Consider the following 13,229-nt stretch of genomic DNA (forward strand, 5'->3'; position numbering starts at 1 on the left):
TACCTTTTAGCCTATTTCGAACCCTTCACCCCACCCCACCCCCACTAGGGCTATCTCTACCTTGCTCGTCCTGATTTCTACCCTTAATGTCACCTATTAGCACATTTCTTAGCTAATATCACCACCGTCAACATCTCTTTGTCCTTTTGTCTATGACATTTCTACTTTGCCTCCGCCTATCACTGCCCCTCTATCCAGCTCAACCTGCCCCACCCCCCACTACCAGCTTATATTTCACCGCATTTCTCCATTTCCTTAGTTCTGAAGAAGAGTCACACGGACTCGAAACGTCAACTGTGCTCCTCTCCGCAGATCCTGTCAGGCCTGCTGGGTTTTTCCAGGTATTTTTGTTTTTGTTTCAGATTTCCAGCATCCGCAGTATTTTGCTTTTATCTGAGAGATAGAAATCAATACGTTTCAGTGAGTTAGACGCTGTCTCAGGTAGAGATATGACTGACATTACGTGATTGTGGTGACAAACGTGCCCCTCTTAGCAAAGAAATGTTTGGTATGACATGAATTTCTAAACAAGAGCACACAACAGAATATACTATCAATGAATATTTACGTTATTTGACGATCTGTAGTTCCAGTTTGAATAAGAGAAAATAAAATAAAATGAAACATTCTTGTGAGGATAAATCTTTTATATTTGTGGAATGATGCAGCATGATTTCTTTTCAAACCAACACACAGAACAGGTGATGTCTCATATGTAATACTGTTGGCTGTAATGAAACTGAATATTAGGAGCTGCGCGGAACAAACAGTGAAAGCCTGTAGTTTTAGGCCAAAGTCAGAGGCCCATTTCTAACTCAACGTTCACCTTATAGAGACATAGAATAGTGTAGTAAAACCAGAGACAGAGCCTAGTGTGGTAATTACTGAGACAGGGCCTAGTGCAATTTAAGCAGAAGCATTACTAGAGAGAAAATCTAATGTTACTTAAGCAAAGATGTGACCTAGTGCACGAATAACAGGGGCGGGGACGAGTGCTATATTAACATAGACAAGGTCTACTGCTGTAATAGCGGAGATGGGTCGAGTGCAATAGTTACCGATACAGGGCCTGACTCAACATCAAGTGAAATAGGGCAATTATTTCAGTCACAGGGCACAGAGTAATTGCTTCCCAGAGAGAGTCTAAGTCGTAATAACTGAGACTGCCACCAGTGTAAGAGAGACAGACATGATCTTGTGGAGTAAAAACAGGGAAAGGGAGAGTGGAATAGAAGCAGAGACAGAGGTACAAAGACAAAGTCTCTGCAAAGACAGGATCCATTTTAATTATAAAGACAGACAAGCTCGAGTGTAATACAGGCTGATACAGAGTCTAGTGTAAATTGTTCTGAAATACGGTCTAGAGGAATATAAGTGCAGACATGATTGAGTGTGTTATAAGCAGCGCCGCGACCTAGTGAAACATAAGTGAGACAGTGCCGAGTGCAGTAATAATTGAGACAGGATCTTGTGTAATACGAACCAGCCTAGTGTAGCAATAACACTGACCGGATCCAGTTTAAGAAAACTGATACACGGTCTAGTGCAGCTTCACATAATTCAGGGCTCTTTTTCAGATCAACTGACGCAGTGTCTGGTGAATTAAATACCGGCAAAGGTACGAGATCAATAAAAACAGAGACATGCACCAAAACAGCAGTAAGAGAGTAATGGTTTAGGACAATAACAACAGAAACAGGGAATTGTGTGATATGAATGGAGGCATGTATTGGTGCAGCATCACCTGAGTCAGGGTCCAGTTTGATAGACACGTTGCAGGTTCTACTGGAGTACTAGCTGAGACAGAGTCTTGTGAAATGCAAATAAAAACATGTTCTAGTTTTCTATAACCAGAGACAAGCTCTAGTGCAGTGCCAACTGGGGCATGGCTTATTGTAACTTTAGCCGAGACCTGCTTCAGTGCATTCATGACTGAGATCATGCCAACTGTATTGTGGCCCTAGTCCAGTATATTAACAACTGAGATTGAACCAATTACAGAAAGAACTGAGAGATGACCTTCTCTAATATGATCAGAGACATGTCCTAGTGCAATAGAAACAGAAACGGCGTCTAAGTTAATATGAAACTCTTTCGAGTTATCAAAAGTCACAGATTGCAGCTCTTTTCGAGTACAATCACAGTTCTTGGTTTCCGGGAGTGGGACATGAACCCACAACCCTCTGATTCAAAGGCGAGGGTGCTATGAACTGAGCCACAGCTGACACCTCCCTAAGTTAATATGAACAGAGACAGTGCCAAATGCAGTAATAATTGAGACCGCGTCTGCTTCATGTGATGTGAGCAATCACGGTTACACTGCCACCCACTGGTCAATCTTTGCTACTGCAGGTGTTGTGAAAATGTCGATTCCATTTACAATGGTTAAAATCAGAAATAATAGAAAACGCAGTCGGCAGGATTTGAACCTGCGCGGGGTAACCCCAATGGATTTCAAGTCCATCGCCTTAACCACTCGGCCACGACTACAGATGTTGGCAGTAAGCCTGTATTATTTATATGAAGTCATAGAATGGTTACAGCAGACAAAGAGGACCTTCTGCCCGCCCTGTCTCTGTCACAACCTAGCCGGACTTGCACGCGCGTTATTTCCTATGTGAAAATTCAGGGAGATCAATGTTGTTTCCTCCTGGAGCCTCAGCTTGTTCTGAATTTCAAACTGTGGAAGGTAATCGACCTATAAAATCCACAAGGTTGTAATACATTCCTCTCAATCATCAATAACATCATTCACATCTTCCACTTCTTTGCTGCACCTCCTTCCAAACATTGCAAACTCTAATTGCATCGTTCATCCTGATATTTTTCTCTTTGACAGTTTAATAAGAAGTTGCACAACCAATTTTAGTCAAGTTTGTGTTGGTGAATATGTGTCCATCCCCTCGGGGAACTGAACCGCATTGACACACACAGAGGAACCCACACCGACACAAAGAACGAGAGTGACAGAGGCCGAAGAAGAGACAAACACCCAGAAAGCAAGGATGTCACCAACTTGGCCAATTATTGTTCCATTTCAGACTGCAAATGTAGTGAATATTTGCAGATGAACTGAAGTAAGAAACACGGGGGTGTTTGGGTGGTTTTCTTTTTTCATTTGACCTATAATTTATTCTGCAGACAGTTTGTGTCAATCAGGAATGAGAAGAAGGGGAGTTGGCAGGATTCGAACCACGTGGAAAAACGCCTCAACCACTCGGCCAGGACAACTGGGTAAAGGCTGCATGTTGTTTGTTTAAAATAATAGAATGAATACAGGGAGTTCCAGTGAAAGAAGGTCTTCCAGTCCGTGTCATTGTCCCACCTTTTCCCAGTCTCCCTGGGATTTACACTGTCTCTCCTCATTCTTCCAACTGAAATACAACACTGCACAGCTCAGCTGCCCCTTCACCGCACGGAGATTTTTTGGGAAGCGTCTCAAATAACAAAGCACCAGAAAGTTTGGCAGCGGTGGGAGTAAAGCCCAAATCACCAGAGAGATCGAAACCTGAACCAGCGGCTGATCCTGCTCGGCTTCACTACCACATTCAGATTAGACACAAACATTGTCTTCACCAACATTGACACTGAATTAGAATGTAAAAAAATTATGATCAGGAATTGGCCATTCGGCCCCTCCAGCATTCTCAGCGACTTAATAAGATCATGTGAAAACTTCAATCACCCTCCGCTTTGTAACATCCAGAAGTTTAGTTGCTGAACAGTCTCCACTCAAAGAAAAGAGGGAAATGTCTTGCTAACTGCTATTTTTTTTTTTTTTTTGCTGATATGAAGTCAGAGAACTAAGATGGATAATGTTTGGGTGGTGAAAATGGGAAACTGAACGACATTGACACACACAGAAAGTCACAAATATGCACGTTGGCACGTTGTTAAGATTTGAAATTGTGAATATTTTCACACTGTCATGTGCAGAAAGTGGAGCTGTGATCAGGTTATAGCTCAGAAGATGTACAGCAAGAATGTACATAACAGGCTGATGATCACGGTGCCTGTTTGGACTCGGTGAGCTGCATCTTATGTTTGAGGTCATTTATATGTCGTTCAACGAGTCCGGTTCCAAATTCTGTGCTCCAAAAAGAAAACTCACTGAATTTTCCCATTGTCTTGAATTCAATGCATCACATGGAAGATAAGAAAGCTAATCTTAACCGTGGTGTTAGGAAACAACAAGTGACAGAAAATTACAGCAAAGAAAGAGGGCCTATGTGCTGCTTTCAAAGAGCAGTGTGATTGGTTGATCTGAATATTCAAGGATATTCGTCATTTAGGAAGAATGGGCAAAAAGGAAAACGAGGCGGGGTTGCGCTGTTAATAAGGAACGAGATCGGTACATTCGTGAGATAGGATCTTAGATTAAAGGATCAAGATGTAGAATCAGTTTGAGTGGAGCTAAGAAACAGCGAGAGGCAGCAAACATTGATGGGCGCTGTTTATAGGCCGCCAAACTATAGTGGAGTTTACTTTTACAAACTTCACCAAAGACAAGTTTCTTTGACCAAATGATCTGTGTCGGTTGAAAACAAGTGTCCTCTTCAACCAATGAGAAGAACCATTGCTGTTCACTGGAACATGAAATCGATACCTTCCTCCTTTAAGACAGTTCATAAAGCCTCTCCCTTTGACCGAGCTTTTAGTCATCTGACCGAATATGTGGCTCAGTGTCACACTTCGTGATAAAATGCTCCTGGGGAACGCCTTGTGACGTTTCATTAGGAAAAAGGAGCTTTATAAATGTAAGTTGTTGTTGTAGTCCATACATAGAAAGAGACAAACTACTCTTGTCTCTTTCATCCTGATATTTTTCACTGTAACATTGTAATGTGAAGTTGCACAACTAATGTGAATACATTTTGTGCTCGTAAAAATGTGTTATAGGGAACTGAACCGCATTGACCCACACAGAGGAACACAGACAGGTATAAACCGAGAGTGACAGAGGCCTAAGGAGAGACAAATGCCACAGTGAAATCATGTCACCAAATTGGCTCCGTTTTATTTTCCATTTCCAACTGGAGATTTGCAGAAGGCTGACAAATAAACGGAAACAAGAGAACACGGGTGTGTTTGGATCGCTTTCCCTCGATTCAAACGATAATTAGCTCTGTCTGTGCGTCGATAAAATCCAAAATAATGAGAAACGTAGTCGGCAGGAGTCGAACCTGCGCGCGGTAACCCCAATGGATTTCAAATCCATCGCCTTAACCACTCGGCCACGACTACAGAAGCTGGTTCCCTGCTACTATTATTTGTATGAAATCATGTAATGGTTACAGCGGAGAAAGCGGTCTTTCTGCCCGTCCTGTCACTGCCATTACCTGATCTTTTCCCCGGAACCCTGCAATTTACACTGTCTCTGCTCGTTCTCCCGACCAAACTGGGAAAGAAAGAGTGAGAATGATCCAACCCAGCCAATTACCCCTCCATCAGTCTACTCTCCATCATCAGTAAAGTAATGGAAGGGGTCATCAATAGTGCTATCAAGTGGCACAGACTTCGCAATAACCTGCTCACTGATGCGCAGTTTGGGTTCCGTAAGGGCCACTCAGCTCCTGACCTCATTACAGCCTTGGTTCAAATACAAACAAAAGAGCTGAACTCCCGAGATGAGGTGACATCAAGTCAGTATTTGATCAAGTGTGGTATCAAGGTGCCCGAACACAACTGGAGTCAATGGGAATCAGGGGGAAACTCTCCGCTTGTTGGAGTCATACCTAGCACAAAGGAAGAAGGTTGTGGTTGTTGGAGGTCAGTCATCTTAGCTCCAGGACATCACTGCAGGAGTTCCTTAGGATAGTGTCCTCGGCCCGACCATCTTCAGCAATGAACTTGCATCCATCATAAGGTCAGAAGTGGCGAAGTTAGCTGATGATTGCACAATGTTCAGCACCATACCCGACTCCTCAGATACTGAAGCAGTCCATGTCCAAATGCCGCAAGACCTGGGCAATATCCAGGCTTGGGCTGACAAGTGGCAAGTAACATTCGCACCCCACAAGTGTCAGGCAATGACCATCTCCAACACGAGAGAATCCAACCATCGCCTCTTGATGTTCAATGGCATTACCATCACTGAATTCCTCACTATCAACATCCTGGGGGTTCCCAGTGACCAGGAACTGAACCGGACTAGCCATATAAACACTGTGGCTACAAGAGGAGGTCAGACATTAGGAATCGTGCAACGTGTAACCCACCTCCTGACTCCCCAAAGCCTGTCTACCATCTACAAGGCAAAAGTTAGGAGTGTGATGCTTGCAGCCCCCGCAACACTGAAGAAGCTGGACACCGTCCAGGGCAAAGCAGTCCACTTGACTGGCACCACATCCACATTCACTCCCTTCACCACTGATGCACAGTAGCAGCAGTGTGTACCCTCTACAAGATGCACTGCAGGAATTCACCAAGGCTTCCAAGAGAGTAGCTTCCAAACCCAGGACCATTACCAGCTTGAAGGACAAGGGCAGCAGATAGATAGGAACATCATCACCTGGAAGTTTCCCTTCAATTCACTCACCATCCTGACTTGGAAATATATTGCCGTTCCTTCACTGTCACTGGGTCAAAATCCTGGAACTCCCTTCCTAACAGCACAGTGGAAGTACCTACACAACATGGACTGCAGTGGTTCAAGAAGGCAGACCACCTTCCCAAGGGCAATTAGGGATGGACAATAAATGCTGGCCCAGACTGCGAAGCCCACATCATGTTAATGAATAAAAAAAAAATCCAAGTTAACCTGCAAATTATATTGCTTTGAACTTCTGACCAAAGTAAAGCACTGCAAACGGCAGTCCCTGGAGCAAGGCTGACGTATTTGCTCAGGTGAGGAACCAGCTGAAGCTTTCAATATTGGTTTTCTTAACACCGAATTTCCAAACAGTAATTGAGCAATGGCTTGAAAGCGAAAAACACAGGGTTAAGGAGAAAGAGAAGAAAATTGCCTTTAATTGTAAAGCTCTTTCTACAAAACTGACATAGACACCATGGGTGGAAGGTCCTCTTACTGCGCTGTTCCATTTGATGATGACATTGTTGATCAGTCTGTCTCCAGCATTCCTAATGAGAACAGCCGAATTCCATAGAACCATAGAACATTACAGTACAGAAAACAGGCCATTAGGCCCGTCTAGACTGTGCTGAAATATTATTCCGCTAGTCCCATTGACCTGCACGCAGTCCATAACCCTCCAGACCTCTTCCATCCATGTATCTATCCAATTTATTTCTAAAACTTAAGAGTGAGCCCGCATTTACCACGTCAGATTGTAGCTCGTTCCACACACTCACCACTCTCTGAGTGAAGAAGTTCCTCCTAATGTTCCCCCTAAACTTTTCCCCTTTCACCCTAAAGCCATGTCCTCTCGTGTTGATCTCTCCTAATCTAAGTGGAAAGAGCCTACTCGCAATTACTCTGTCTATACCCCTCATAATTTTGTAAACTTCTATCAAATCTCCCCTCATTCTTCTACGCTCCAAGGAATAATGTCCTAACCTGTTTAATCTTTCCCTGTAACTCAACTCCTTAAGACCCAGCAACATCCTAGTAAATCTTCTCTGCACTCTCTCAAACTTACTGATATCGTTCCTGTACTCCAAAGTTGGCCTCACCAATGTCTTATACAACCTTACCATAACATCCCAACTCCTATACTCAATACTTTGATTTATGAAGGCCAGTATGCCAAAAGCTTTCTTTACAACCCTGTCTGCCTGTGACGCCACTTTCAGGGAATTATGTATCTGAACCCCCAGATCCCTTTGTTCCTCCGCACTCCTCAGTGCCCTACCATTTACTGTGTATGTCCTACCTTGGTTTGTCCTTCCAAAATTCAACACCTCACACTTTTCCGCATTAAATTCCATCTGCCATTTTCTGGACCATTTTTCCAGTTGGTCCCGATCTCTCTGCAAGCTTTGAAAGTCTTCCTCGCTGTCCACAACGCCTCCAATCTTAGTGTCATCAGCAAACTTGCTGATCCAATTTACCACGTTATCATCCAAATCATTGATATAGACAACAAACAACAATGGTCCCAGCACAGATCCCTGAGGCACACCACTAGTCACAGACCTCCAGTCTGAGAGGCAATCATCCACTACCACTCTCTGTCTTCTCCCACACAGCCAATTTAGAATCCAGTTTACAACCTCTCCATGGATACCAAGTGTCTGAACCTTCTGAATTAACCTCCCATGTGGGACCTTGTCAAAATTACTAAAGTCCATGTAGACAACATCCACAGCCTTTCCTTCATCTACTTTCTTGGTAACCTCCTCGAAAAACTCTACAAGGTTCGTTAAACACGACCTACCACGCACAAAGCCATGCTGACTATCCTTAATCAGTCTTTGGCTGTCCAAATAATTGTATATCCGATCTCTCAGAACACATTCCAATAATTTACCTACTACTGACGTCAGGCTCACTGGCCTTTAATTACCTGGTTTACTTTTGGAGCCTTTTTTAAACAACGGAACAACATGAGCTACCCTCCAATCCTCCGGCACCTCACCCGTGGCTAAGGACATTTTAAATATTTCTGCCAGGGCCCCTGCAAGTTCTACACTAGTCTCCCTCAAGGTCCGAGGGAATATCATGTCAGGCCCGGGGGATTTATTCACTGTAAGGCAGCAAGCACCTCCTCCTCTTTAATCTCTATATGTTCCATCACACTACTGCTTGTTTCCCTTCCTTCCTTATACACTATGCCAGTTTCCTGAGTAAATACTGTTGCAAAAAAAAAACTGTTTAAGATCTCCCCCATCTCGTGAGGCTCCACACATAGATGACCACTCTGATATTCAAGGGGACCAACTGTGTCCCTTACTATCCTTTTACTCTTAATATAGTTGTAGAAACCCTTCGGGTTTACCTTCGCATTATCTGCCAAAGTAACCTCATGTCTTCTTTTTGCCTTCCTGATTTCCTTTTTTAGTATTTTCTTACATTTCCTATACTCTACAAGTACCTCATTTGTTCCTTGTTGCCTATACCTGCTATACACCTTCTTAACTAGATCGCCAATATCCATTGAAATCCAAGGTTCCCTATGCCTGTTAACTTTGCCTTTAATCCTGACAGGAACATGCAAACTCTGCACTCTCAAAATTTCGCCCTTGAATGCCTTCCACTTACTGAACACATCCTTGCCAGAAAACAACTTATCCCAATCCACTCTTCCTAGATCCTTTCTCATTTCCACAAATTTGGCCTTTCTCCAATTTGGAATCTCAACTCGAGGACCACACCTATCCGTATCCATAATTAACTTAAACCTAATGACATTGTGGTCACTGGACCCAAAATGTTCGCCTACACATAAAGGCCCAAAGCGCTGCTGCATGACGTCACCGCTTAACATTGCAGACAGCTCCATTGGGCTCTTTACAGCGCAGGGTTGATAGAGGCGAGTGGGGTCATATTCGCTTCACATATGATGGAGCTGCGGTTTGAAACATGGCAAGAGCGTTATCCAAGCGTTTTCATTTCAGTGTGAGCGAAAGTTCGATGATTAACGTTTGTTGGAAATATGAACACAAGGGTTGGAATCCTGCTGACTAAAGTTTTCACCATTTTTGATTTTAACCAAATTAATTATCAGTTAATTAGAAGGAAATCTATCCAAATACGTCCGTATTTTCTGATTCCCATTCATTTGTCAGCATTCAGGGAATTTGCTTTCGGAAATGGAACAAACACGGAGCCAAGTTGGTGACACTCTTGCTTTCTGGGCCTGTGTCTCTCCTTAAGACTCTGTCACTTTCGGTGTATATCCCTGTGTGTCTGTTTCTCTGCGATTGTCAATGTGGCTCAGTTCCCTGAGGGGGTGAAAACGTTTTTAACGTCGCAAACTTCATTCGCATTAGTTGTGCGAATTCATGTTACAATCTCGCTGAGATAAGCATCAGCGTGAAAGATAAAACAGGAAATTGGCCCTTTCTATATTTATCCTACAACAACAACAAATTATATTTATAAAGCGCCTTTAACCTAATGAAACGTCAGAAGGCGTTCCCCAGGAGCGTTATATAACAAAGTGTGACACTGAGCCTCTTTTCGGTCAGATGACTAAAAGCTCGGTCAAAGAGGGAGACTTTAAGAACTGTCTTAAAGGAGGAAAGTATCGATTTCATGTTCCAGCTAACAGCAAAGGTACTACTCATTGGTGAAGAAGTCTCTTGTGTTCATCTGACACAGACCATTTGGTCGGAGAAAGTTGTCTCTGATGAAAGAGATCGGGAATGAAAAAAAAATGTCAAAAGTTGCCTCCATAATCCAAATGATGTCCAGTGACCAGGAATCGGCGCTTCCATTGGACCAACAGCGAATAGGGTGGAGGGTTTTGGAAATTGAAAGTTACACATGAGCAGCTTGGGGGCTATTTCACCTCACTGTCAATTTCATATTCCAGCTCACAGCAACCATTGTTTTCATTGGATGACGAAGTCGTTTATCTTGAACCGAAACAGGCAGTTTTGTGGTGAAAGTGATCTGAACTGAAAAACAATAGGCAAAAGCAGCGTAGTTAAGCCAAATCGGAAAACGTTAGCATAGCTTCCCTGGTGGTCTAGTGGTCAGGATTCGACGCTTTCACCGCCGCGGCCCGGGTTCGATTCCCGGTCAGGGAATGTCCACTTATTGAGTTTTTCGGAACGGGTGTTGATCACTCATTGACTGGAAAGGTTTAAAAGCTCCACCAGAATCAGAGGAGTGAGAGTTCAAGAGCTGGAAAACATCACACTTGGTTCAAGTGGAGTGAGGGAATGAAGAAAGAGGAGAGGAGCACTGACTATAGAATTGTTGGTGTGAAGCAAAATATAGGTGGGACAAGTATGAATTTTGCTGCCTACTGTTTGCATTGGCACAAATATCACTCCTGATGGATCAACCAATCACTCCTGCTCTTTGAAAGCAGCGCGCCCGGCCGAATGGCCTCTTTGTGCTGTTACTTTCTATAATTTTATGGTTCCCAACAGCACGGGTCATTCTGCCATTTTATAACCCACACCAGCGAGGTATTCTTTCTTACCTTGTATTCGTCTCTATTGAAACGAAAACACGGAGCAAATTCTGCGAGTTTTCTTGCCATTTCCAGCACGAAATTTGTCACGAGACTAATTGAGCGACACATCAATGGTGCCAATCCTTCCCTGGAGCTCACCGCGTCCAAAGATCACTGTTATCATCAGCCTGTCATGTACCTTCTTGCAGTACATCTGCTGAACAATATAAGCTTATCACAGCTCTGCTTTCTTCACATTGAAATCCAGTGTGAAAATCAATTAAAAAGATGAACAACTGGGAGAGATAATCGGCACTGGGCACATTCCTGTAATCAGTATCTGGGAGAACCAGGAAGGTGGGATCCAGGTGTCTCTTCCACGAGTTTTATCCATTCCCACGAATTGATTGTGTCGGCATCAAGCAACAGCTAATTGACCTGGGAGCAGGACGGGCAGAGGGAGCTGGAGGCGAGGCAGAGACAGAAGCAGAAAGAGATGCGACATGCATTGAATTTGATGTATGTCAGTTTCTTTCAGTGGTGAATGTCTGTCTTGTAAGTTTCACAGGAGACACAGCAATTGGTGTTTATTTCAAGCAGCAAGATTTTAAAAGTAAAAAGATAAAAGCAAATTACTGCGAACGATGGAAATACGTCACAGCTGGTGAGAGGAACAAGCCGCACGAATTTTATTTGGCTTTTCTAAATATCATAGCGTCCAGCGTGGGGCTCGAACCCACGACCCTGAGATTAAGAGCCGCATGCTCTACCGACTGAGCTAGCCGGGCATATAGAAAGTTGCTCCATATGCCAACATACATGGAGAAACCTGCTGCTTTCCACCTGGTGCCTCAGTTTGTTCTGGCTTTTAAGGTGTGGAACATAATCGGCCTACAAATGCCCCAAGGTTGTAATGCATTCCTCTCAATCACCAATAACATCATTCACATCTTCCACTTCTTATCTGCACCTCCTTCCAAATACTGTGATCCATTTTCCTCAGGATTTTCGCCTGGATTTAATATTTACCTGCTTTGTGACCTCATTTTGAAATCAGATTCGCTTCAACATCCAACACAAACTGAATTGCAAACCTGACGGACAAACAATGGAAAACAAGTCACTCGGTAACACAAATCCCATGGTGCTCATTTTCAGATTCACAACAGTCAGCTTTTCAATAAAATGAAGGAATTTTACGGTGAAAAGAATTAGAAAGTTGGTGTGACTTTTATTTGTGACTCACTCACTCGGGTATTCTGTAAATGCTGCTCGGAGGTTTAGTGACCGGGATATAATCTACCTGTGTTTTCCTGAGCCTGTGCTCGGTGTATTGGGAGGTTTGGCCCGGGTTGGAGTATCTTGTGTCCCAGGGATGTGCAGTAACCCGCTGATTGAAGCTGCAGTCGCCGCTTTCTGCTGGCAGCGGGTGATTGGAGAGTGCGGGGACGGAATATTGCTGCTTTTCTGCTTTTCCCTGTCTCACTCACTGTGGAGCTGAGGAAGAGTGAATAATTGATGGGTTTGTTTCAATCCAATAACTTGATGAATTTCCAATGGGTTAGATATCGGTGTATGGTCGGTCTAATTGTTTTCTCAATGGAGTCAGCAACGTTTCGGGAGTCTTCGTATTCAGCTCAAGTACCCAATGACAACCGGGAACTGAGTGACTATGAATGCTGATAGAGAGAAAACAGTTAAAGTTTCATTCCTGGGTGGTCTCCAACCACCAACCTTTCGTTTCATAGCCGAACGCACTAAACAATGGCGCCACAGGGACCGATGAAAGTTTAAGCCAGGGTGTCAGTGAGTTAAAGCTTCAGATTGCTGCGAACGGAATGACCATTGTTCTCTATCAGTTTTACTCTTCCAAAATAAAGAGTGGGACATTCATTGTGGATATATGGAAACAGTTTGATCCGACCCACTATAGGCACACCCATGTCACTGTGAACCAGCTCTCCTACAACCGGTGCCGTCTCCCTTCGAGCCTTTGCGTGTCTTGTCTGTTACCAAGTATTCTGATTGTCCTGAAGCTGACATTAGTTTTGAATTCCTGATGTGCAGTAACGAGAATCTTTTCAAAGTCTCAGATCAGTTAATTTCACTGATAACATTAGAGTCAATGTTCCAGTGTCTTAAAGAAGGGAAAGGTGCCTTGACTGTCTCTGGTCAGTCTGACAGTTCACCCTTCATTCTCCC

At 43.6% G+C, this 13,229-nt stretch overlaps 4 non-coding genes across 4 annotated transcripts; 1 reads left to right on the forward strand and 3 right to left on the reverse strand.

Moving 5' to 3' along the window:
• Window positions 1–2,408: 2,408 nt before the first annotated feature.
• On the reverse strand, window positions 2,409–2,490 carry trnas-uga (transfer RNA serine (anticodon UGA)). The gene has a single exon. It is a non-coding gene; the product is annotated as a tRNA-Ser (tRNA).
• A 2,672-nt stretch (window positions 2,491–5,162) lies between these two features.
• Window positions 5,163–5,244, reverse strand: trnas-uga (transfer RNA serine (anticodon UGA)). Its single transcript has one exon. It is a non-coding gene; the product is annotated as a tRNA-Ser (tRNA).
• Window positions 5,245–10,581: 5,337 nt separating this feature from the next.
• trnae-uuc (transfer RNA glutamic acid (anticodon UUC)) lies at window positions 10,582–10,653 on the forward strand. The gene has a single exon. It is a non-coding gene; the product is annotated as a tRNA-Glu (tRNA).
• Window positions 10,654–11,742: 1,089 nt separating this feature from the next.
• On the reverse strand, window positions 11,743–11,815 carry trnak-cuu (transfer RNA lysine (anticodon CUU)). The gene has a single exon. It is a non-coding gene; the product is annotated as a tRNA-Lys (tRNA).
• Between the last annotated feature and the right edge of the window lie 1,414 nt (window positions 11,816–13,229).

This window comes from Cetorhinus maximus, chromosome 23 (assembly GCF_964194155.1).
Source record: "Cetorhinus maximus chromosome 23, sCetMax3.hap1.1, whole genome shotgun sequence".
Classification (NCBI taxonomy): domain Eukaryota; kingdom Metazoa; phylum Chordata; class Chondrichthyes; order Lamniformes; family Cetorhinidae; genus Cetorhinus; species Cetorhinus maximus.